At 37.2% G+C, this 25,195-nt stretch overlaps 1 long non-coding RNA gene across 1 annotated transcript; it reads right to left on the bottom strand.

The window, feature by feature from the left end:
• Positions 1–3,026: 3,026 nt before the first annotated feature.
• LOC124259556 lies at positions 3,027–24,877 on the bottom strand. Its single transcript, XR_006893863.1, has 3 exons — positions 24,802–24,877; positions 5,752–5,757; positions 3,027–3,039 (listed from the first exon to the last, which is right to left on the bottom strand). It is a non-coding gene; the product is annotated as an uncharacterized LOC124259556 (long non-coding RNA).
• Positions 24,878–25,195: the final 318 nt, after the last annotated feature.

Below are 25,195 nucleotides of genomic sequence, written 5' to 3'. Positions count from 1 at the left end.
CCCTTCTTTTGTTCCCTCAGTATATGTTTGACATCTGTTTCTAATTGCAAATGTCCTATTTGGAGCAGCTTTAGCTAAGACATCTGATCCAAAGGTAACACTGATTGCAACATGGGAACATCGTGATAACATGAGATGATACCTGAAAATGTTTAGATTAGACTGGATGATATTTTTTTTTTGTATTTGATTGCCATTGAAAATGATAGACATTAGCAAATATGATGACACTGCTTTTGAAGACACTATATTGCAGCTTGGCATGAACCTCTGTCATAATATACGAACTGATCTAAGCTTATCGTATGGACATTGTACCCAGCGATACAGTTGCATTAACACTGGCATGAGCTCATTAGTTTATCAAACTCGTATTGATAAAATACATTCATAAACTATTTGAACTTTTCTTATGTATATGTGTACCCTTTGGTTCAACAGGTATGTTGGAGGTACATTGTAGATACTATTATAATACAAATTAGTCTGTTTACAATAGAAAGTCCACTTTATGTCACATGTTGAATAGTGGGAATAATGGAAACCGTTTGCCATTAAACTTATCAATACCCCTTTTTGTTTCTTTTGGATGGATCTTTCAGCCATAAATATCTCCTTTAACATTTTCTGATCATTGATAAATGCCGTGTTGTCTTTCTTATATTACATAAATAGGGTTGTCTTTTATTCAGTAATGTACTTTTCTCTAATATACCGAATCAAACTATTGTCATATATCTTTTTGATCATTGTCCTCCGTTTATATATCTTCCCCATATCAGTGAGTGAGTGACTTTTCTCATATCAGTATCATCTGTTTGATAACGGTTTTGTTCTGTTTTGTTTAGCAGCCACGATAGTATAGGTTATCTTTCACATTCCATGCTCCTTACCGACTTTGGAGTGCCAATTAGTGCGGTGTCAAAAGCCCTTGAACCTTGCAACAGGTGGCACCAGAGAAACAGAGAGGGTAACAGCATGAATACTGAATACTGAATACATGAATGTACTGGTAAATTGATTAGTGAGACAAGCTCATCTTGTCATAAGAATCTCGGCAAATCAAGATTAAAACATCTATCAAACTTTAATTCAGCTTAACAAACAAACTTGGCCAAGATCTAAACACCTAAAGAAGACTATTCAGAAATACAATATGAACAAATACAATTCAAGAACACAGTTTGGCATGACCAGCCAATTCATAGAACTGGGCCCATCCTACCATCCGTCTATGTGAAGACAGAGTTGAAGTGGTGTGAAGTGGTGTGTTAACAAGCTGTGTCGCTAAAGTTTTTGAAAGATGCATTTTTAAATACGTCTTCAACTTCCTCAGGGATAATAATATTTTATCAAACTTACAATCCGGATTTATGCCTGGTGATTCTACAGTAAATCAACTAACTTATCTTTATAATTTTATCGCAAGTGCCGTAGACCAAGGAAAGGAAATCAGAGCGGTATTCTGTGATGTAAGTAAAGCCTTTGACAAAGTTTGGCACAAAGGTATTATTCATAAACTTTACGCTTATGGTATACAGGGAGAACTTTTGGAGTGGTTTGAAAGTTATTTAGATAGTAGAATGCAGAAAGTGGTAATAAATGGATATAGTTCAGGTATCAAATCTGTTGAAGCTGGTGTACCCCAGGGTTCCGTATTAGGACCACTTTTGTTCATCATTTATATTAATGACATTGTAGATGGTATAGACAGTAACATTCGCCTTTTTGCTGATGATACATCAATATATATTCTATAATAGATGATCATATTACAGCCGCAATTATAAACAATGATTTGGCAAAGATTTCAGACTGGGCCAGAAAGTGGCAGGTAAGTTTTATTCCTAGTAAGACTGAGAGTATAACATTCACTCGTAAAACGAAAAATTATGCCAGGCCGAACTTACTAATGAATGGCGAAACTATTAAAGAAGTTGATAACCATAAACACTTAGGTATAACACTTCAAAGCGATTGTTCTTGGAAAGTTCATATAGGTGACATGGTAAAGAAAATTAGTCCAATGATCAATTGTCTGAGAAGTTTGAAATATCGTTTATCTCGGAAAACGCTAAATACTTTATATAACTCCTTTATCTTACCACTTTTTGATTACTGCAGTCATATATGGGATAATTGTATGATTGAACAGGCGATTTTACTGGAACATTTACACTTAGACGCATTAAGAACTATATGCGGTGCGGTTCGTGGCACCAGTCATGATAAAATATACAAGGAAACTAATTATAGCACACTGAAACAAAGACGATATAGCTCTAAACTTATAACTTTCTATAAAATGTATCATCGTCTGATTCCTGATTATCTGAATGATCTTGTACCAGGTAGAGTATTTCAACAAAGCAACTATAATCTTAGAGACAGTACTTCCATTCAAACTACTAACTGTAGAACCCAAAGATATTCTCAGTCATTTTTACCGAGCGCGATTATGTCGTGGAATTCATTGCCCGATGGAGCTGTAAACGCTATTTTCGTGAGGCAGTTTAAAACCATGATAAATCCAACAGAAACTGACAACTACTTTGATTTAAATTTTGGGACTAGATTTTGTCAAATCATCCATTGTCGCCTCAAGCTCGGCTGTAGTGATCTGAACGCAGACAGATATAATCGACATATATCAGAAACAGCTAGGTGTTCATGTGGTCATTATAATGAAGACGTCATTCACTACCTTTTTACATGTCGGAACTATCAAAATGTAAGAACAACGGTGTATTTTTATATTCAAGGATACGATGTGAAAACTACCTTATACGGTAACGGCGCATTGGATAACTCAACAAATTGTGACATTCTAAACTCACTACACCAGTTCATTTCTAGAAGTAAGCGCTTCCAGTGATTATCACCTCTACATATACATGTATATTCAATGTAAGACAAGATTTATATAACTTGATTTTCTGCGGCAGCTCTTTTCGTTGCTAGGTACCACCAACACCATAACCAAATATTTATTATTCAATCATTTTTCTGAGTGTAATTTTGTTTCAGTAGTATTCTTTTCTTGTCGGACTATTTCAAATATGTATCCAGCTATATTGGAACCGTGTACTGGAGCGTCGTTTATATAAGCCACTTGGCTTGTTCGCCTATCCAGGTTTCTGTATTGACGGAATAAAAATATGTTTAAACCAAGTGGTGTGTTTGGAAAAGGGAATACAAGTTTCATCCGGCCCAGTTCTGTGGTGGGGTGCTAGGGACATATTCCCCACGTTTTTGTTTATCTCGGCTTGAACAGCGTGAAAGAAATCTCAAGCAACTTTCAGTGTGACTGTACGTTACATCATGATAGGCAAAATGTACACAGTGAAAATAAAAAAGGATATAGAACGTCACTCATGTCAATTGACGTCTCTCTTTAGATCCAAGCTGGTGTATGTACATCCGCCACGTGCCGAGGGATGAGATGCCTGGAGACTCATGATGGAAAGGTTGTCTGTGTCAAAGGTACTGTTTTCATGTCAAAAATTGAATAATAAGATAAGATAAGATCTATATTATCCCAAGGGAAATTTGTTTTGCATCATATGCAGTTCTCTAGTTTTTCATTCATAAAGCAGCCATATATAACATTGCAAATGATAATCATAAGACTATTGCTTAAAATAATCAGGTTATAAATACATACTTTTTGTACACAAACATTGATATTGACTAGAATTTGGGCAGTTGGAAGACAAGTTATTGAATTTGTTGTTAATACATGTTATACTAGCTGGAACAAATGAGTGGCGAACACGTTTGTTCTAAAAGTCGGCATACGCAGCCTGCGTCCAGAATGATTGAGTATGTGAGTAGGATCACGTAAAATGTTGGTTGCCTTTTTTTAAATTTGCTGCTCATAACAACTGCTGACACTTTCGATTGGAAGCCCAATAATTTTAGACGCAGTGTTTACGATTTTTGAGAGGATGCTTCTGTTTTGGACAGACAGGTTCCCGAACCAACTCAAGAAAGTAAAGGGTTATAACACTTTGAATAAAGATTTTGTAAAATAACATAGTGATAGTTTGGTCGATTTTGAAATGTTTCAACTTCCACAAAAGATTGCATAGGTTGTTGTCGTTTCTTATATATTTTCGAAGTGTTTTCGTTCCAGGAGAGTTTTGAATCAACACTATACCCAAATATTTGTATTCAGTTACTCTTTCTATTTCATTATCTTCAATACTTACAGCATTTATTGTTGACTTAGCTTTTCTAAAATCTACGATCATTTCTTTGGTTCTTTTTTTGCATATTCACAAATAAACAGTGTGATTTCACCATTCTACAAATTTTGAAATTTCAGCTCTGTAACTTAGTTCTGATTCGCTAACAAGGCCTACCAATGCAGCGTCATCATCAAATTTAACAGAAACATGTTTCTGCGTTGGATACACAGTCATTGGTGTACAATATAAACAAAGTTGGTGAAATAACGCAACCTTGTGGAGCGCCAGTTGATGCGTTTACAAATGATGATTTCACATTATTATCCTGTGCAAATTGTTGTCTGTTAACTAGAATTGAATTAATCAATTTGATGATGTTAGACTTAACATTCATTCTGGAAAGTTTATCAATTAACAAATGAAGTTGAATAGTATTAAAGGCAGATGAAAAATCAACAAACATTATTCTCACATAAGTACCATAGTTTTCTAAATGTTTAAGAGAGTGATTGTTGCATTTTCTACCCCACGCCTTGCTCTGTATGCAAATTGTAATGGGTCAAGAACATAGCTGACTAAATTTAAAATGAGATCTTAACAATGCGTTTAAACATTTCATGGCAACAGAGGTTAGGGCTATTGGTCTGAAATCATTATTAACAGAGGAATTTTTCTTTTTTGGCGATGGAACAATTTTAGAGGTTTTCCAAAGAATGGGGACATCATGAGAATCAATTGATATCTAAAATAGCTTTTGAAAAATAACAGCCAGTTGCACTCTACATTCCTTAAGAACAATCCCAAACAAGTTATCAGGCCAACAGCACTTAGGTGAATTTATCTTAGCAAATGAATTAATCACATCATCTGTCGCTGGATTCTAACTGTCGAGGTCTAATATTTGACCCAATGATAGTTTTTATGCCACTCCATGCATTACGTAAATTGTTTACAGAAAATTGTCTTTCAATCTTTGTTTTGTATTCATCTTTATACTTCCTTGTGAAACAAGCAAGTAGCATGTTTCAAAACTAGAACTGAACACTATGTCATGTCTGTATGACTTCTTTCAGGTTCATACAATGAAACACATAGCCAGCCTATGGTTAACACTACGCTCATTGAAGCCTGCTCACTTGGAGACTTTCGTCGGGTTAAATACGTATTGTCTCAAGATACTGCAGACATCGATGTAGGAGATGAGAATGACATGACACCAGCGATAATAACGGCAAAGATGGGACGTCGAGACATACTTGAATTGCTTGTGAAGAAAGGCGCAGATTTGTCTCTATCCGATAATGAGGGAAGAAATGTCTTACATGTGGCCTGTATGGAGGGAAGCACGGAGGTAGTGAAGTACATCCACTCACAGAACATCATTGATATTGACAGTAGAGATGACTTACAGACCACGCCGTTGATGTATGCAGCACGGTTTGGGAAGATGGAAGTGTTTTCTTTCCTTATGGAAATAGGAGCTGATGCGTCAAAAGTGGATGAGAGTGGTGATAATATTCTCCATTTATCCTGTCTTGGAGAACATGTAGAGATAGCGAACTTTATCCTCACACGAAACATTCTGAGCGTAAACTGTACAAGAGAAGATGGCACGACACCACTGATGGTGGCATGTTATGGGAATGGAAGTATGTTTGACTTTCTGATAGAGAGAGGGGCTGACACCTTAGCAAAGGATGATGACAACAGTAATATTCTTCATCATGCCAGTCAAGGTGGAAATGTGGCGATAGTGAATTATATCTTGACACAAATAGGTTTGGACGTTAACAGTAAAAATAGAAGGAATATGACACCAGTGTTGTTTGCAGCATTTCATGGGAAAGTTGATGTGCTTGATTTACTAATAGAGAGAGGTGGTCATACCTCAGCAGTCAATAAAAAAAATAGAAATATTCTCCACCTTTCCTGCTCTGGGGGATTTGTGGAGAGTGTGAAGTATGTCCTCAAACTGAACACTGTGGACATAAACAGTAAACAGGATGACGGGAAGACACCAGTGTTGGTGGCAGCGTTTACAGGGAACAGAGAAGTATTTGATATTCTTGTTAAACAAGGAGCTGATCTATCAGTAGTTGACGAGGAAGGTGACAACATCCTTCATTTTGCCTGTATAGGAGAAGATAAGGAGATACTGAAACATGTTCTCACACTAAACATTGTGGACATCAACAGTAGAGGGGCTGATGGGATGTCTGACACCACTGCTGATTGCAGTGAATTCTAATGCAAGAGATATGTTTGATTTACTTATAGGCAGAGAAGCCGATCCGTCAATAGCTAATATTCATGGTCAGAACGTCCTCCATGTGGCCTGTGAAGAAGGAAATGAGGACATTGTGAAATATGTGATGTCACTTGGCATTGTAGATGTAACCACCAAGACTAAGCATGAATGCAGCTATGATAGCGAGTGATAACGGTTATTTATCAATCACAAAGCTACTGCCACAAGGCTCTCAAGTGAAGTAGTATCGCAAATGCAAATAGTATTAATCATCCACGTGAAAGATAATATTTTGAATAATTACAGATAGATGATCCAAGTTTTCATGTGACACTGAATGGCATAACATGTATAAACATGACTGTTTCGTTTTCCAATAAAGTTGAAAAAGAACAAGAAGGTTCTTATTTGGCAGTGACAGCGTTGTATTTGTATCACAGTGACGTCACGTTGTTTATCCTGCTCTCGCTGGGACCTGTGTCTGTCTGTGTAAGCTACACAAGGATGGCATATACATCTGAGATTACACGAATGGAATGGACATACTTTGTTTCTGGTGTGTGATTGTCATGCTTGTGTTTTGTTTTGTTATTGGCGTTTATTACCCATACGGGCTAGGATACACAGGTGATTATTTTTGTGATAATCGCACATGTGCTTTTAAGTGATTCTCAACGTTGATAGATCAGCTAAGCAGAGAAGAAATATAATTGGTTGACGGAACTAGTTTTCTTGATCCAAGCTCATTGACAACTTTTACTGTTTTATTGATAATAAGAACATGCTGTACTCATACATTCCGAGATAAGAAAAATAAAACATAAAGGTTAAAGAATATGAATGCTCTTTTTATTAGACATTATTATTTTTCAATAAGATTGCGTTATAAATAGTAGTCTTTATATATAAATAAATAATCTTTAAAAAACCAAAACAATTGTTTGCATTGTTTGTAAACAAACACGGCCGCTATTAGGCTAACCCCGATCAAGGTCAATGACCTAGTTAAAGATGACGGTGACTTAATAGGAAGAGTGATAAGAATTTTACAGCGATTGAATTCCTACAACCTGTTTGTTGTTAAAACTGAATTCTGGGAAATAGAAGCAGCAAGATACCGACTAAAGGTGCTACCTAAAACTGTGACAAGTAAGTCTGCCATGGCGTCCATGCCACAGAACCAGGCACAATATTCCGGGCACAAAAATGTTCAATCAATAAACAGTTACTCTTCAATTAATGAGAAACAACATCAGTCCATCAATAAATTGTTGTCAACCCCATGTAACTCCACCGCTCTTCCCACTCATCCTCAGCCTCAGGCTGCCACAATGACGTCACAGTGTTTGTCGCATGCCGTAAATCTTCATTTTGTACATACATTATTCTCAGGTCCATTTTATGGTGGTGTATTCCACTTCAACATCTCGAATGACTCCTATGTGAGTCGACCATGTGCTCCAAAGAGGCGTATTCTTCCCATTGACTCGGATTCCAACTAGAGTTCCCCTTCTTGGAACTGCTGTACTGTACTGGGACCAATGACGTGACTCAAACACGCCTTCCACAGAACAAAATATTGTTTAATATTCAAACTTGTTAAGTTTCTTGACAGAAAACCTTTTCTAGATGTATTCGTGGGATGGTTGTCTTTTAGATTTCCCAACTTTTAACCGTTGACTTTCCGAAAAAAATGACAGGTTTTTGCCAAAGTGTGTTTTAACACTACACTAGACACACGTCAGTAACTGTTGTGAATGAACAATGTTCTGGCGCACTAACTTGATCAAATAACGTTTTAGCTTTATTACGTTCAATGATATTGCATTTAAAAGATCATTTTCATCATATTAACAAATGTTAATAAACTATTCCATAAAAAATTATTTTGTTGTGTTCTAAAGCGATTTTACGAGGTATTATTTTAAAAGGTTCGGCACTATGAACATTGTTTCAACGCGGGCATATTTGCGGTGGTCACTCGTACCTCGTTGGCTATTCTCTAAATATCTGAGCATGGGTCCAAATACGAATGTCATGACCCTACTTACACATAAAACTGTGCTGGTGGTGATATCGTTTGTTCCAAGTCTTGCTCTGTATTAAAAGATATCACCATTCAGAGCAGGGAGAGGGTGCAAGCGGGTCCCTCGATTTTCGTTTCTCATAATCGATTTTCTTGTTTGCTGATATGCCGCCGTCGTATGGCAAAGGTACTGTTGTGCCGTGTCCAGCATTAAATCTTTAGTCTGTATGCAAATTATACAAGCGGATTGACAGGATATGTGCAAACACATCGCGATTTGCAGATTGTCACTGATATATTTATGTAATTTTCTGGACGTTCCAAACTGAAGACATTTTGTGGCAGATCAATTAGTGTACGAGCCCTAATGAAATATGTTGAAATTCCAGACACAAATTTGGGAAAGATTCTGAATCATATCACACTTCAAATCACAACTGAAGACATATCTTTTCTGTGATTTTACTCCCGGAAGAGCTTCGGTGTGAAAAGGCGCTATGTAAATGGTCATATTGTAATTATTATCTGCCTTTGGCGCTAAATGGAATCTGCTCTGAAGGAGAATCTAGACTGGTTATTTCATTACATTATTTCTTCATCAGATTCTGATACTTACTTCATTTAGTGAGTGCGTGAGTGCGTGAGTTAAGATTTAAAGTCACATCGGCAATATCTCAGCCATATCGTGACGAGAACATACTTGACATTGAAATGAAATATGTGTATATTATAAACAAACTGTCGTCAAAGAACAGTGCAACAACTAGAATATCACAATTAGCGTGGAAAGGTAAAACTAATAGTACTATTTGGACAATACCATATAGAAACAGGCTACAGATCGCCAGCAACTGAAGGAAGATCACTATACCAGGGACCATGGGGACTATGCTACCTGCGTGGACCCTAGCTGGATTTACACCATCCCTTCAGCTGCTGGCAATTGTAGGCAAATTTAGCCACAAACTAAAATGACAATAATACTGTGAGTAAAAATGTGGAAGGTTAAATTTTACTTCGAATGTTTTGGGATTTATGTATTCTCTCAGGAGGACAATAATTTTACGGTACTTCAACCTCCTTTGAGGATAATACCACTAAAAATCCAAGTTGCTATTTGATTAAGTGTATTTCCTCTTGCAGTAGTAAAACTAAAAGTGGAATAAACTCTGTGAATTACAGTAATTTGATCGTATGCGGTTACGGATATATTATTTCATTTTTGGACCGTGCGTACATGTAATTTTCTTGCTGTACCTATCCCATATTTCACATGGAAACCTCACACCAGAGAGTGAGTCAGTCTGAAACAACAACACTTAGACACACCTAGACAACACTTGTTAATGAAAGCAGCAAAACCATAATCAGTTACCAAGCACCTGCATTTTGTGATGGATCCAAGCATGGTGACACAGTTGCTAGCGCCACTGTCCTTGGATCCCAAACCATAACCAAACCATCAAGATAACCAAAAGACAGTTCACAGCAAATCACAAGCTAAATTAACACCTCTTAAATGTATACTCGGGGTCATTAATGAAGGGTCAAGCTATTGGTAACATAAATTGTAAAATCTTCGTTCTTGTTTGAAATATATACAACTGAACGTTTTACAAACTTTCTTAGCAGTATGGAAAAACACATCAGGCCGTTGATATGTCATTATTGCGTTCTTTAACGTCCGATACATTCTTTTACAAATGGCACAGTTTTTATTCGAATTGTCAATATGGAAATCCATCTGCCACTTAATGTCGATGATTTGCACGTGCAAATCGCTCTATCCATGCAAAGTGGAGGACAATACACATGCATTGGTGGTTTTTCTCTGTCGTTCACTATTCAGGTACCTGTTTGGAATCGCAGCTTGAAATGAGACGTGTTTTGACACTTGTTGAAAGTGGTCAGAATATAGGCCTTTTGGAATCTGGTCAAACACGGCGGCAGGTTGCTGTCCGCTTTAATGTGAATCAGAGTGCTATTGGTAGACTGTGGCCGAGATTTCAAGTAAATGGGTCCGTGAATATGCACGTCGACCAGGTGCCTCAGAGTCACAACAGTTCGAGATGATAGGCACATGATTAACACTGCGTTACATAACAGATTCCTTAGCGCAGCAGATCTTCAGACAGAACACTTCAATGTTAACAATGCAAAGATATCCAGGAGCACCGTTCGCCGACGTTTAAGGGCAGCCGGACACCGCTGTAGGCGATCTGCAGGTCGTCCACCACCAACACCACGTCACAGGCAGGCGCGTTTGAGATGGAGTAGACATCATGGCTGATGGAATCAAGGTCAATAGTCTCGTGTGCTCTTCACAGATGGAAGCAGATTCAATTTGTCCTTCCATGAAGGTCGGCAGAAGTTTTATCCATGGTTTGGGCAGGGATAAATCCTACTGGACGTACTCCTCTGCACGTGGTCGACGGCAATCGTACAGTGTTACCGGGACGAGATTCTGGCTCTAGAGCTGTACCATTCCAGCAAGCTAGGCATGGCTTTTATGGTCGACCCTCTTTACTGCAACACGACAACGCTAGGCCTCATAGGGCCAGGATTGTCAGGGAATTCCTTAGGCGGCATGGTGTACAGCGGATGGAGTGGCCAGCATGCTTGCCAGACCTCAACCCAATTGAGCATACTGGGATAAACTCGGTCAACGTGTGCACCAGTGGATCTCCCACGACTCCGCAGAGTTCTAGCAGAGGAATGGAATGCGATTCCGCAAGCTTTCTTTATGAACTTGATAAGGAGCATGAGAACAAGGTGCACCTGTGTCTTGGGTACACAAGATATTGAATGACAGAGTGCGTCATGTTTGTTATTTTCTTTATTTGGGGGGTTGGTCCATATAAATTGTATGCTTCACTCGAGGGTAATACCGTCTTATGTACGCCTCTTTGTAGCACTGTCTCCGGAGCCGGTAGGCGAGGGATGACACTGCTACAAAAAGGTGAACATCAGACCGTATTACCCGAGGGAGAAACATACAACGTATTTATCTTACAGCCATGTTAAACGTACAAAACATCATTTTATTTTATGTTAAGGTTCGCGACGGACTTTATGACATGTAAACAAAATGGCGTCTGCCTATCGACTGGATTTTTAAAATCAGTGAAACTTATTCAGACAAGCTTAAAACTGCTATAAAAGTGGTTAATTATGTTTAAGTTGAGTGTGCAAACCACTCAATGTATAAAATAGTTTAAATAACGTAGTGAAAGTCGGTAAAATAAATCTGTACAAAGTGAACACAAAAACAGCCTGTCGAACGGTTTTCGAACTCCGGGCACAGCAAGCGTCATATTATGACGTCATACTATTGTTAGCGCTTCAGCTTCTCGGCGGAGAGCTTGGCGGTTACCGTGGCAGCGGGTTATATATTACCCAGTTGTCAGCCTCCTGTTAAAGCGTCATTGACCAATGAAATTAAAGTATTTTACATGTAGGTAAGATAATACAATCGATGTTTTGCTAGTGCTGTTTGAACCTTTGTCTCTATGTCACGATGTGTTTGTCAACACATTAAACATTACAAAGACACTGATAGTTCTAATATTTCTGAGAAACTTTTCTTTACATGTGTTATGTATCATTTTACCTCTGGTGGTCACGTGGTATCGCCGGTGTTGGTTGTTGTGTGACCGAGCTCTGCAATTCGAGCTGACTACAGCAATAAGTGCCATGTTTAAACGAACTTTGTACATACATCATACTTCAAAGACAACCCAAGAACCGTCTGGCTGGAAATGGGCATTCCCGTTGAGCTTTGGAGGTTCAGAATCGGGATATTCTGTCCTTGTGGGAGGCGACCGACACGTAAAGATCACGGTATAGCGATACCTGCAGGTACCCGTTTGTGCTGTAGGATTGCACTGCTCTTTCTGACACTGCTGCTTGTATCAGGGGATGTGGAGGTGCAAACTCGATTATCCACCAAGGACGTATCAGGTGAAGTAGAGACACCAGACAGTAGCCACTCAACCCTGAATGACCTCGCTATAACACTGCAAGCTATCCAATCAGAGCTTACCTCCCTCAACAATAAATTTGATTTGTTCACATCCGAGTTCAACAAGAAGTTAGTTTCACTATCCGAGGAAAATACTGTCTTGAAGAAGAAATTGGAAACTATGGACTAAACAATTTAAAATCTAGAAGCACAGTCTAGGCGAAATAACCTACTGTTTCATGGCATTAAACGAAAACAGGGTGAAACATGGGAGGAGTGTGACAATAATGTCGAGACTTTTTGAAAGATGTTTTGAAGATTGATCCAGCTGATATATCATTTGAAAGAGCGCATCGTCTCCCATCAAAGTCGGGAATCAAACCCGTCATTGTGAAATTCACCTTCTTCAAAGACAAGAGTTTTGTTCTCGACACAGCTAGGAAAATACTGAAGGGCCATAAAATATTTCGGGTTTGGATGATTTTACTGAACGTGTACGCAGAATGAGATCCCAATTATTCCCATTTATGCAGAAGGCTAGAGATGAAGGGAAGACCGCTTTCCTGAGTTATGATAAACTGATCATCAATGGTGACGTTTTTGTTTCTGAAAGTGATACTGGTGACATGCCTAGGATTGGCAAACGTCGCCATTGGGTACCAAGGCAAACCACTACCTCAACGACATCACAGATGGAAGAACAGTGTGCTACGTCGACGGAATAGGATCTCGGCACTGGTCCCAATTTAGCCCAACAGTTTTTTTCAGACATTCTGACTGTACCATGTTGTCAGGAAAGTTTGAATGTATGTTCATGGAACACATGGCTTAAAATCTAAGGTACTTTGTGGCGACTTTGGTTTTTTTCTGAAAACATTTGACATATTTTCAATGATAGAAACAATGCGTATTTATGCTTTAAAGCTATATGATCTGAAGGCTATTTTTGATGGTTATGATATCTTTGTCAGTGATGCACGAAGACTTGAACTACGAGGGAGATTCTCAGGGGGGATAGTGGTAGGAATCAAGAAGTCTGTATCTTCATTTTTCAGCAGGCTGTATGCTAAATGGAATAACTGTATCCCTTTTCCAGAAAAATTCAAATCCAATGCTGTCCCAGGTAATCCTAGGTTTTGTTTACATCCCCCCAGAGAGGTCCCCTGTATATAATCATTCTGATGACAGTGGAATTAGCTCCCTTGAAAATTAGTTGCGTCATATATACCATGACTTTGGTGACAACTGTAAATTGATATTATGCGGCGACTTTAATGCTCGCACGGCAGCTGAGAGGGATTATATTATGGATGATGACACAGACTACCTACCAATACTTGACCAGTATGTTGTGGACACCTTTTCACTTACACGTAAATCATCTGATCATGTGGTAAATAATTATGGAAGACAACTTTTAGAAGTGTGTAAAATTATGTGTGTTCATATTGTAAACGGTCGAAAGGAAAACGATATTGATAGAATGTTTACGTATGTATCGTCGTCAGGAACCAGTGTAATAGACTACTTCCTTGTGTCAACTTCTCTGTCCCATTTGTAGTTTCGATGGATGTGATGTTCCGAACTGAGTAAGATCATATTCCCGTTGTGTGTCGACCTAGCAACATATTACCCAAGAGAACGAAATTACAGACCAATGTTCCATTTGCTTTATATGATGTACCAAAATATAAATTACTTAAGGACAGAAATCAAGCTTCAGTGACTTCTTACATAATGACACAGTTTTATCTATATATGTTCAGTGTTTTTATGTCATTAATTAAATATAATACCAATCGAGCTGTTCAGAAATTATCGGACATTTTGATTTTCTGTGGATCTGAAGTATATGGCTGTAAACCCAAACAGGTACTTCACCAACCATGCTCCAAACAACCCTCTTGGTTTGACAAAGATTGTCGTTGGTTAAAGTCAGAGAAGTATAGGCTATTTAACAGATACAGAAGATACCATTGCGATAATAATTTACGCCAGTACTTAAATGCTAAGGCTGAATTCAAACACTGTTGTGGCTCTAATAAGAAAGTATATGACCAGAAAATAGCGGAGGATATTTCATCTCAAGCACTACTTGGAGACTGTAAAAGCTTCTGGCAAAGTGTTAAACGTGCCCTTTTTGCTAATTCTAATCTTAGTGATTCTCCAGTTACGCCGCAAACTTGGTTCTGTTACTTTCAAAATCTTCTTAACCCAGACACAACTATTGAGTCAGACTTTGATAAGACAGTGAAAGACTTTAGTAACTCTCATACATGTGACACCTGTTTAGATTTTCCTGTAACAGAAGAGCTTCTTTCAGGGGAAATTACGATTGCAGAAATAGATGATGCTATAAATTACCTAAAGAGCGGAAAAGCTCCAGGAGAAGATGGAATACCCCCGGAGTTCCTGAAGTGTTCCATATATTATCTTCAAGTATTATTTAATAAAATATTTGAATCTGGAAACTTTCCTACAGCTTGGAATATAGGTATGATTGTTACACTCCATAAGTCAGGAGATAATTCAGACCCTAATAATTACCGGGGGATTTCTATATTGAACGTTATGGGAAAAATATTTACAACAGTCTTAGAAAAACGTTTGAGGGCTTGGATAGAACTGAACGACTTAATATCCAAAGCCCAAGCTGGCTTTAGGTCTAGTTACTCTACCACTGACAATATATTCACTCTACAAGCATTGATCTCTAAATATTTATGCAAACCACGTGGTAGGTTTTACTGTGTATTTATTGACTTTAAGAATGCCTTTGACTATGTAGACAGAAACAAGTTATTATTTAAATTAGCACCAAAGGGTTGTCATGGGAAAATGTTAGATATACTTAAGAATATGTATTCATCAGTTAAATCATGTGTGAGACCAAACTCAACAAGAACAAGTAACTTTACCACATCAGCAGGTGTTCGACAAGGATGTGTTCTTAGTCCTATACTTTTCACCTTTTTCATAAATGAGCTTGTGACTCAAATGTATGATAAATGTGATCACGGTATATTTGTTACACAAAATATTTATGATATAATGCTACTTTTGTTTGCCGATGATGTTACAATGTTCTCTTATACTGTTTCTGGGTTGCAAAAGCAATTAAATGTGCTCCAATCTTTCTGTGAAAGATGGGGATTTCAAGTCAATTTAGATAAAACCATTGTCATTGTATTCAGAAATGGAGGCATTGTTGCTAAACGTGAAAGCTGGGTTTAAGACAACATAAATCTAAAAATTATACCATATTATAAGTATCTAGGTATTCTATTTTCATCAACGTTAAATTGGGCAAAAGCATGCCAAACGCTAGCAGCTCAAGCTTCACGTGCAATGATGCCTCTATTCACATTCTTTCGAAAAAATAGTTGCATATCCTTTCTAGCGGCTTGTAAAATATTTGATAGCAAAGTTTCACAAATGTTACTATATGGGTCTGAAATATGGGGGACAAGATACTTTGAAGTTATAGAAAAAGTTCACACACAGTATCTAAAACGTTTACAGGTTGGCAAATTCGCATCCAAAAAGGCAACACTTGGCGAAACAGGGCGCCACACGATGTTTGTTTCAACACAGATAAGGGTTATAACATACTGGATAAAAATGCTTCATATGAATTGTTCTAGATATCCATATCAATGCTATATAATGTTAAAAAAATAGATGATGCTGGAAAGCAAAACTGGGTGTCAAATCTCAGAAATTTGCTATTTTAAACAGGTTTTACCCACGTTTGGTTATCACAAAGTGTGGGTGATTCTTTATTGTTTACAACTATATTCAAACATCGGTTGAAAGATATTGATTGCCAAAATTGGCATAGTTTTATATCATCTTCACACTATTTAAGTAATTATAGCAGCATTAAGACTTTGTTGCAGCCTGAAAAATATTTATTGTGTCTCTCGGATAGGTCTTTGCTAAGAGCCTTATGTAAATTAAGAATATCTCTTCATGATTTTAATATTACTCACCTACGTAGAAACAAAAATGAACACGTATATAAATCACTCTGTTTGCAATGTGATCTTAACGTTATGGAGGACGAGTTCCACGTCCTGTTTATTTGCAAAAAGTATCATGACCTGAGATAAAAATATTTCCCAAGCCTATCTAATGTTAAGCACTTTCAGTGAAACTCTTGTGTAATATATTAAATACAAATAATGAGGATAATTTACGAGCACTTGCCATTTTCCTTAAAAATGTATTTCTATTGAGATGTAAATGGAAATAGAAATATTGCTGTATTGTTCACCACGTGACATGTGTTCTATCAATACAATTGTATTCTAGGCTCTGAGGCCGAAATACTGAATAAATATATATCATATCATATATATCATTTGACCTCTTATTAATAACGCTTAGTATATAAATGCTCAATCGAAACATAAATAGTTCACTGTAACACCTTTCCTGCTTTGAAGTCGCTAAGAATGTTTTCTGCCAATATTCACGTTTACGTGAAATCCTAAAATTATATATTTATCTTACTACAAGCCAGCCAAGTTGGAATCATTGGTTGCCCGATGGCTGCTGCTGGTCATTATGCGATGATGTCGTTTTAGCTTTTCGAATTTCACACAGGATCCTCAATGTTGCCTTTTGTTTTGTATCCCCTGTGATGAAAGAGTCACAGTTAAACGTATAGGCGGTGGGGTAGCCTAAGTGTTAAAGCGTTCGCTCGTCACGCTGAAGACCTGGGTTCTATTCCCCTCAGGGGTACAATGTGTGAAGCCCATTTCTGGTGTCCCCCGCCGTGATATTGCTGGAATATTGCTAAAAGCGGCGATAAACCATACTCAGTCAGTCAATCAGTTAACCATATGTTGATTGTCTGTATTGATTTTCCCACCACAAAGGAGGAAGAGTTCAGTGTTAATAATACCCATACCTTAAGAAGCCCATGTTGTGGGAAGAGGCGACTAACTGGATGGGGTGAACAGGATCGCTGATGTGGTTGACACATGTCATCGTATCCCAAGTGTGGTATCGATGTGCATTATGTTGATCAGTGGAACGTCTGGTGGAGACTCGATTATTTACAGCCCGCCGTCATATAGTTGGAATATTGCTGAGTGCCGTGTTAAACAGCAAACGAAGAAAAACACTGTAAAATCAGTTAAGGACCCATTTGATAATGTCAGTTTTCACTTTGTTTTGAGCTGTTTAAAATAAAATAGACTTACTTACACAGCAAAAATAACAAGGTTTCCAGATTTCCGGAAACCTACATGAAACTGGGTAATGCCAGAACCATGTAGGTTTGTTTCCAGCAGTTTCCTGTTGCTGAATCAGCGACTGAAAACTGTCGGAAACAAACAAGGTTAGTTTCCAGAAATGGAAACTGACAGTAAAGTATCATTGTTAGTTTTCATTGCATAAAGCAACTGTAAACCATCATTGATGGTCTCTATTAGTGAGGACTTGAATGAAACGATCTTAGAAAAGTAAATTTGACTCCATATGCATATATCCAGAAACCTACTTTAACCTACGTTAAACTACCTATGTATTATATAGGTTTTAGTTTTGTGATGTCAGTGTTTCTGTACATCAGAATTCAAATAAAATATATTGCCACTTAAAATAAAATTAATTTCAGGAAAACGGAAACCTAATTGAAAGAATATGGAACCTGAAGATTCTAAACTTACGGAAAACGTAAATTTATAAGAGATTTGATGGTACATTTAAAAGCTGTTGAAGCAGTGTAAATCAAATATAGGTTGCAACGACCACAATTTGGCCTATTGTCAGTGTACTATGGTTTCCCTTTTGGTTTTTGTGTGAACCATACGTTATCGATTTTATTCGTTTGATTAGTTTGTCACAGATACCTGTGGTGAGACAGCCTTTGATCGCGTTTTTTGCAAACATCCGTTTCCATGGCTATTTCACAGCAAGTCATATGTCTGCAAAGTTGGTAGTTGCGAATGAGATTACATACAGTCATTGAAGACAGCGGTGTTTATCCAAAGTTATCTAGAATATCTATGATAAACATTAGCCAAGTATTTTGAGATAGGTTTCTGTCATAATCTAGTTTCACATAGTATTTATATTTTTACCTCAGAATCCTAGCATAATTAATTAAAATTATATTTATATGCGCTTTGAAACCTCATAAAGAATTGGTGATCTACCTTCAGTTGTTGGCGATCTATAGCCCATTTTTAGATTGTGTTGTCCCCTATGGTTAAAATGTTTTAGATTCAATTACTAGTTTTACATATATATATCTGTGATACTCTAGTTGCTTTACTGTCCTTCGATGACAGGTTTTATAATATATACATATTCCATTACAATGTAAAATGTTCTCGTCACGATATGGCTGAAATATTGCCGATGTGACGTTAAATATTAACTCACTCACTCACTCATAAAGAATTGCACGATCTGTTTTCAGTGAATTTATAAAATGACTTTAATTTCTAGATATGTTATAGAGTACCTAAAATATAAGTGAATCATATTTCACACACATTTGTCTGTCTCGCCTAGAAGAACTTCACAGCGAAAAATTTGAAGGGGAATGATTTTGTTGAATGCTACAACAAACATAAGAAGAAAATACAGATAACCAAGTAACGTTATAGCAAAACTATTAGGCTATTACCTTGTGGGTTGTAGTCAAAAGGGCCAAAGGACAAACAGGCCAAATTTGAAAAAGTCAAAAGGGCCAAAGGAAAGTCAAAAGGGCCATAGACTTAAGTCAAAAGGGACATAGACTTAAGTCAAAAGGGCCACAGGTAAAAAGAGAACATGCAAACTAATATAGATTGTATATGTTTTATTATATTAATATTCATTATTATTATTTGTATCAATATGTAAATAGTAACAAAAGTAATAATTTATAGTGTGACCATCATACACTCGATAGTTGATATTTGATTAAATATTTATGTAATCATTACACAAACAGTTGTATGGTTGACTATACTCATAACATAAACACTTTTAAAAACACTATTGTTAATCCTGTTTTGATTACTGACTACTTGTAATCATTACACTAACAGTTGTATGGTATAAAGTAAACAATTAACCACTCTGAGATTTTTTAGAATCTTTAGGATTAGAACTACTGCAACAACATGTAGTGAATTTCTGTTAATCTTACTATTTTCTAAAACTTTGGCTCCTTTTGACTTTTTCAATTTTGGCCCTTTTGGCCTTTGGCCCTTTTTGCCTGCTCCTTTACCTTGTTCGAGGAATGTATCCATCAATATCCACATAAAGGATCGATATGCCATTCGTCTGCAGCTGACAAAACACTGTTCCATGTCACGTGACTTTGTTTCAGTTTTTTTTCACATTGGTGTATGTTCTCATTGGACACCTACGATAACACAACTGACACATATTTACATAATGTCCAGAATTCTTTTGGAAAAAAACAATGAGCTATCAACGTATTGTCGATTAATCCTTGAAGGAAGGTCGTTGTGTTTACATGACAGAATGTGGGTGTATTCAGTATAGGTTAGTAACTCTACAAGCATAAACCCTACCTTTTGACATATCCGTTGGGCAAGATAAACGTAATAAATCCATTAGCGTGCTATCGTTTAATCCTTTTTTCTGTGTTTTTTTTTTTTAAACTCAGTTGATAATTCCTTTTGCTGCACCTCCATGCATGTATTACATAATATGAAATACATCAGACCTTAATTTGAATATTTAGTGCAGACTTGAGAAATGCTAAATGGGAATCTTTGTCGGGTAATCTGAGTGGTGTTACCACTAATTATACCTGTTATAAATTCATTAATTTGACCCTGAATTGAATGATGACAAATAAACAGGTGTAGGTTTATATCACCAAACACGGTTTACAGCAATGGAGTAGTGATCGCTGTATTGCATACAATTTTAATTGCCTAAAACACTAAGGGGTCGACGCTGTTTGAGGATATGAACGGAACTTCATTGTTGCATAAGAAATGCAGCATTTGCTGTGTACTAAAGTTAAAAGGTGTGTATACCTAATTACCAATTTATTGCAAGTAAATCTTGCAGTGGCAAAATGGGGATGGTTTACTTTACGGATTCCAATACATCAAATGCGTGGTTTTAATATAACAGGTCATCAGACATCACGTTGTTTCTTGTAAAAAAAAACACAGAAATAGGATCAAATTGGATCGGTCATCATACCACCGTTCTTATTGTTCCACTGATTAGGTTGAAGAGATTCTGCCAAGGTAGACAGCTGCCAAGTCCAGCGCTTATTAGGAATGAATAAGGCCCCGCGAGTTGTGATGGTCATTGTAAAAACAAACAATTTACATAAACACATATTGAAGTTATCAGTGTTTTTCTAAAACTGTGAAGGGTAAGCAGACTATCGGCATGTTTACAATAGAATTTAAGAAAAATAATTCTGCACCCATATGTCTTTGTTTGAAATGCCGCCATCTTTGTTCAAACATAGAAGCACGAGATTGAAAAAAAACTTCGTAATTGTTGTTTTGAAGTAAGGTCTATGAGAGTAAGGTAGTAGAAATGGCAGTCAGTATACAATTTTCTTGAGACATGGCAACATATTTCACAATCGAAGCTTTGGAACTGAGGATCCGGAAACTTGAGCGATCTCAACGGAAACCCAGGGCAGAGAAAATAGCTGTACCCCGTCCTTGCCAGGTTGGTTTCAGATGAAATTGAAATTCATTATTTTCTTCTTATCATAGCAGTCAGTTTGCATCGAATTAAACGTTTTCGGTAGCAACGTTATTTTACAGTAACGGTTCGCTCTCATTTCGATTTCCCTCACGGTTATTATTGTGGACATTGCATTTTGGTGTGAAATCTGTAAAACACAACATTATTGTTGATAACAGCTGAACATTCCGTTAAGATATAACCATAAAACAAGTACGCTTTCCGTGTTCCCCATTAAAGTATTATTGAGTCTGAAATGGTAATATGCAGCAAAGACACAAATATTGATGAAATAAGTAGTTCATGATAATTAGGTGGAAAATATTACCAATCGACATATGTTCATAATCCAAATGTGTGTCTCTTTATGTTTTAGACTGTTGTGAGAAGAATCATGGAAAAGTTCGTGGAGTCCCTTGAAAATCCACTAAAACGGACTTATTTAAGGTAAAATAACTTTCTCCAAGTATATTATTACTCGACATGACAAAAGCCCGCTAGGACAAAAACCCATAAGGTCAAAACCTCCAAATGAGGACCTCTGGACAAAACCCCCAAATATGTTTTAACTACTGAGTGATTGACTTAAGTGACATGTTTTGATTGAATCAGTAAAAGAGATTATCCCTGATAGGGATTAACAGGCTTCATTAATTATCTTAGTATTTAGATGTGTATACATTATTAAGTATTTCAACTCACTATCATATTACAACTGGTATAAATATATGCTCCATAAACTAAGCAGGCAGTAGCATTCCAACATGGATGTAATCCAATCGAAGAGATGCTAAGATCTCCATTAAAGACTTTCTGATCGGTGTGGGACATAACATCAGGTTGTGTTGATGGTTAGTGCCCAAATTGTGATGGGGTTATTGTCCTACATGGTGGGGTTTATTGTCTCAAGTTTTTTTTGTCCTGTTTTTTTTTTACCTAGGGGGCTTTTGTCCACATGTTTTTTTGTCCGCACACCTACTGGACAATGAACGAATGGCTTCAGCATGCTCCAGAGCCATGGCAAAAATGAAGACCTTGCGACGACGCCCCCCCACCCCCACCACCACCACCACACACACACACACCCATCATCCATCCAGGTTATTGAGAATATGATTCATGACAATTAGGGATAGGATAGAATGTACATTTGGTTATTCCCTGTTCAGGAAAAACAACACTGAGTCACCATTCCTTCACACCCTCCAAACATTTAGGTTTTGAATACACTCAAACCTGTTCCTTGCATAATAAATATAAATATACATATGGGAAAGTGGTTTGTGTGTTTTAAGTGTGCAATTCATTTCTCTCTGAATATAGAGAAATCAACTGACGAGAGTTTGTGATTTGTGACAATGTATTATGGAACATTGAAACATAGTCATACTATGACTTACTATGAGGACAATGTGATGTATATATGGGTGTTATTGGTTTGTGGGTTTTTTGGTGTGTGTATTCCTACATGTTAGTGCTATTTGTTGATATTTTTAAAAAACATGTTTATGATGAATAAAGAGAAATCGACTGACTCACTGATTTTTGTTTTATGTCCACGTTGTGTTGAGATAAATGTAGTGGAAATGTATTTGAATGTATTATGTCATGTAATTTATTCAATCATCATTTAATGTGGACATTTGGTAATCACTGAATACTAATAATTGAAACCAAATGGAGCCATACAGATTCTGATTTACTGAAACTTATGGAATATGGTTAATGTAATTAAAAAGAAACGGAAATCAAAGGGAACCTAATTCAATTAAGTAAATAACTGAAACCAACTGAAAGAAGAGGAACTGAAAGTAGAAGATAGCAGAAACCCAATGGCACCTCTTAGGAATCTGGGTAACGGAAACGCACTGGAGCTTTATAGGAAGCTGGGTAACGGGAAACGCACTGGAGCCTTATGGGAAGCTGGGTAACGGAAACGCACCGGAGCCTTACAGAAATCTGGGTAACGGAAACGCACTGGATCCTCACGGGAATCTGGGTAACGGAAACGCACTGAAGCCTTACCGGATTGTGGGTATTTTGTAATTTTCCGTTTTCCGGAAACTTGAAGGAAATGTAGAGAAACGGTCCGGAAACCTAACTGAAACTTAAGTTTCAATTTTGTTTCAGTTAGGTGTCCGGTGTCCGGAAACGAAGTTATTTTTGCTGTGTTATGAACAGGGATCTAGGGGTTTACCTATCCAATGCCTGGGGAATCAATTAGGTCAAGGCTTCACCAATCACCCCTTAATCCACTGTAACAGCATCAACCCTGCCTTTCGTATCTTATCCCAGCTTCTGTATATCATTAGACTATCAGCCACCCTTTTGTATACCTATTAGACTCATTGGCTTCTGTCATTAACTCACTTACTCCACCGTAACAACACCATATCTGCTTTTGTATATTTCAGTCTCCTTCATCTTATAATCCCCTATTTATTGTGTATACATGCTTAAAATCCCTCTGGCTTCATGCACATTACTAGTATATATATCCTGTATATCTGTTATTTAGCATTCATCTGACGAAGAAGAAGAGCTTTATTCAGTATTTATGGCCACATGACCAAAAGTACAATTCAATAAGCAAAATATCTGACGAAGGGGCAAGGAATAGCCCAGAAACGTTGTGTATACAATAAAGAAGAAGTTGACATCCATAACATTTTGTCTTATATTTGAATACCAACTTCTACATGCCTCTCAAGAACTTCTTCAAATGTATTGTTATAATTTCTGGCTAGCATTGTTTACAATTACCAGTGGCTGAAGTGATGGTATAGATCCTGCTGGGAATTCATGCAGGAAGCTGAAGTACTGTAAGTCCCCATGAACCCAAGTGAAATGGCCTAGCTTTGGTTGTTGGTGGTCCATAGTCGTGTTTTTAATGTTAATATATGTCATATCGAGTTGCATTTTCAGAATTGGAAATAATTAGTTTTTAGACTCGAATTCTGTGGTACGTTGCTAATGTTTTACTGTCCGTGACTGTACTGTTCGTGACATATTTATCATATATACTTTGTTCTCGTCACTATATGGCTGAAATACTGCCGGTGTGACGTTAACTTTTAACTCACTCACACACTCATTTTATTGTACTATGTGATTATGAACGGAGACTCTACGTGCCCTGGGTGATTGTTAAAGCAAAGTAAAATTATTGTTCTCCTGAGAGGGTTGTAACACCGGGTCTTGTAAAGTGCGGGAAGAGAAGGCTAAACTGACGACAAACATCAAGAACAACCTCGCCTTCAGAAGCAGCTCGCCTCCTTTGATGCACTAGACATGGAGGTTACACACAAAGGGTTAATATGAGTCATTCCTCCTCACGTTAATACGTGAGATCACAGGTACAGACACCAATGTCACATACTGCACGACATTTTACCTTTAATGTCACAGAGAATTACTCATGTAAGATGTTAAGCGATCGCCAGCAGGTGAAGTTAAAACGAATAACACTATTTTGAAAGCACATAATATGAAAACAGGCTATAGATCACTAGCAACTGATCAGGAAATGTGCTCATAATTCACAGATACAATGAATCTAAGACAGCCTGCTCTGGCCTTTGAACACCCACTCACAATCAGTTTGTATAAAATGCAAATGTTTGTCCTCTCAAATGATGTCAAACAATGTTCCACGTCATTGGACAATGACATATATTCATTTTACATCCAAAAACTGTATTCCACTGGAAACATTCTTGTGTGAGATCAAAGGTTTTGTACAGTAGATTTTGTACAATGCCATGACGTCATTAGTTACCCGAGATCACAATGCTTTGACATCATCAATTACAACACTCAAAGCTATGACATCAAAAACCTGATGACATCACAATGCTTTAACGTCACAAACTTGATGACATCACAGTACTATGACATCACTGCATTGCAAGTCTAACGGCGGTACCGTGCTAAGAGATGTACATTTTTCCTTGAACACTGATGAGTGATTTTTTATGATAAATAGAATCTCACCCTCGTGTCTTCTGGTATCAAGTAATTGTTCTCGTCACGATATGGCAGAAATATTGCCGATGTGACGATAAACATTAACTTACTCA

The sequence above is a fragment of the Haliotis rubra genome, unplaced genomic scaffold, assembly GCF_003918875.1.
Source record: "Haliotis rubra isolate DU_JTF1 unplaced genomic scaffold, ASM391887v1 Scf729, whole genome shotgun sequence".
Classification (NCBI taxonomy): domain Eukaryota; kingdom Metazoa; phylum Mollusca; class Gastropoda; order Lepetellida; family Haliotidae; genus Haliotis; species Haliotis rubra.
Note: the sequence above shows the minus strand (reverse complement) of the source record. Positions and strands in the feature narration are given on the sequence as shown.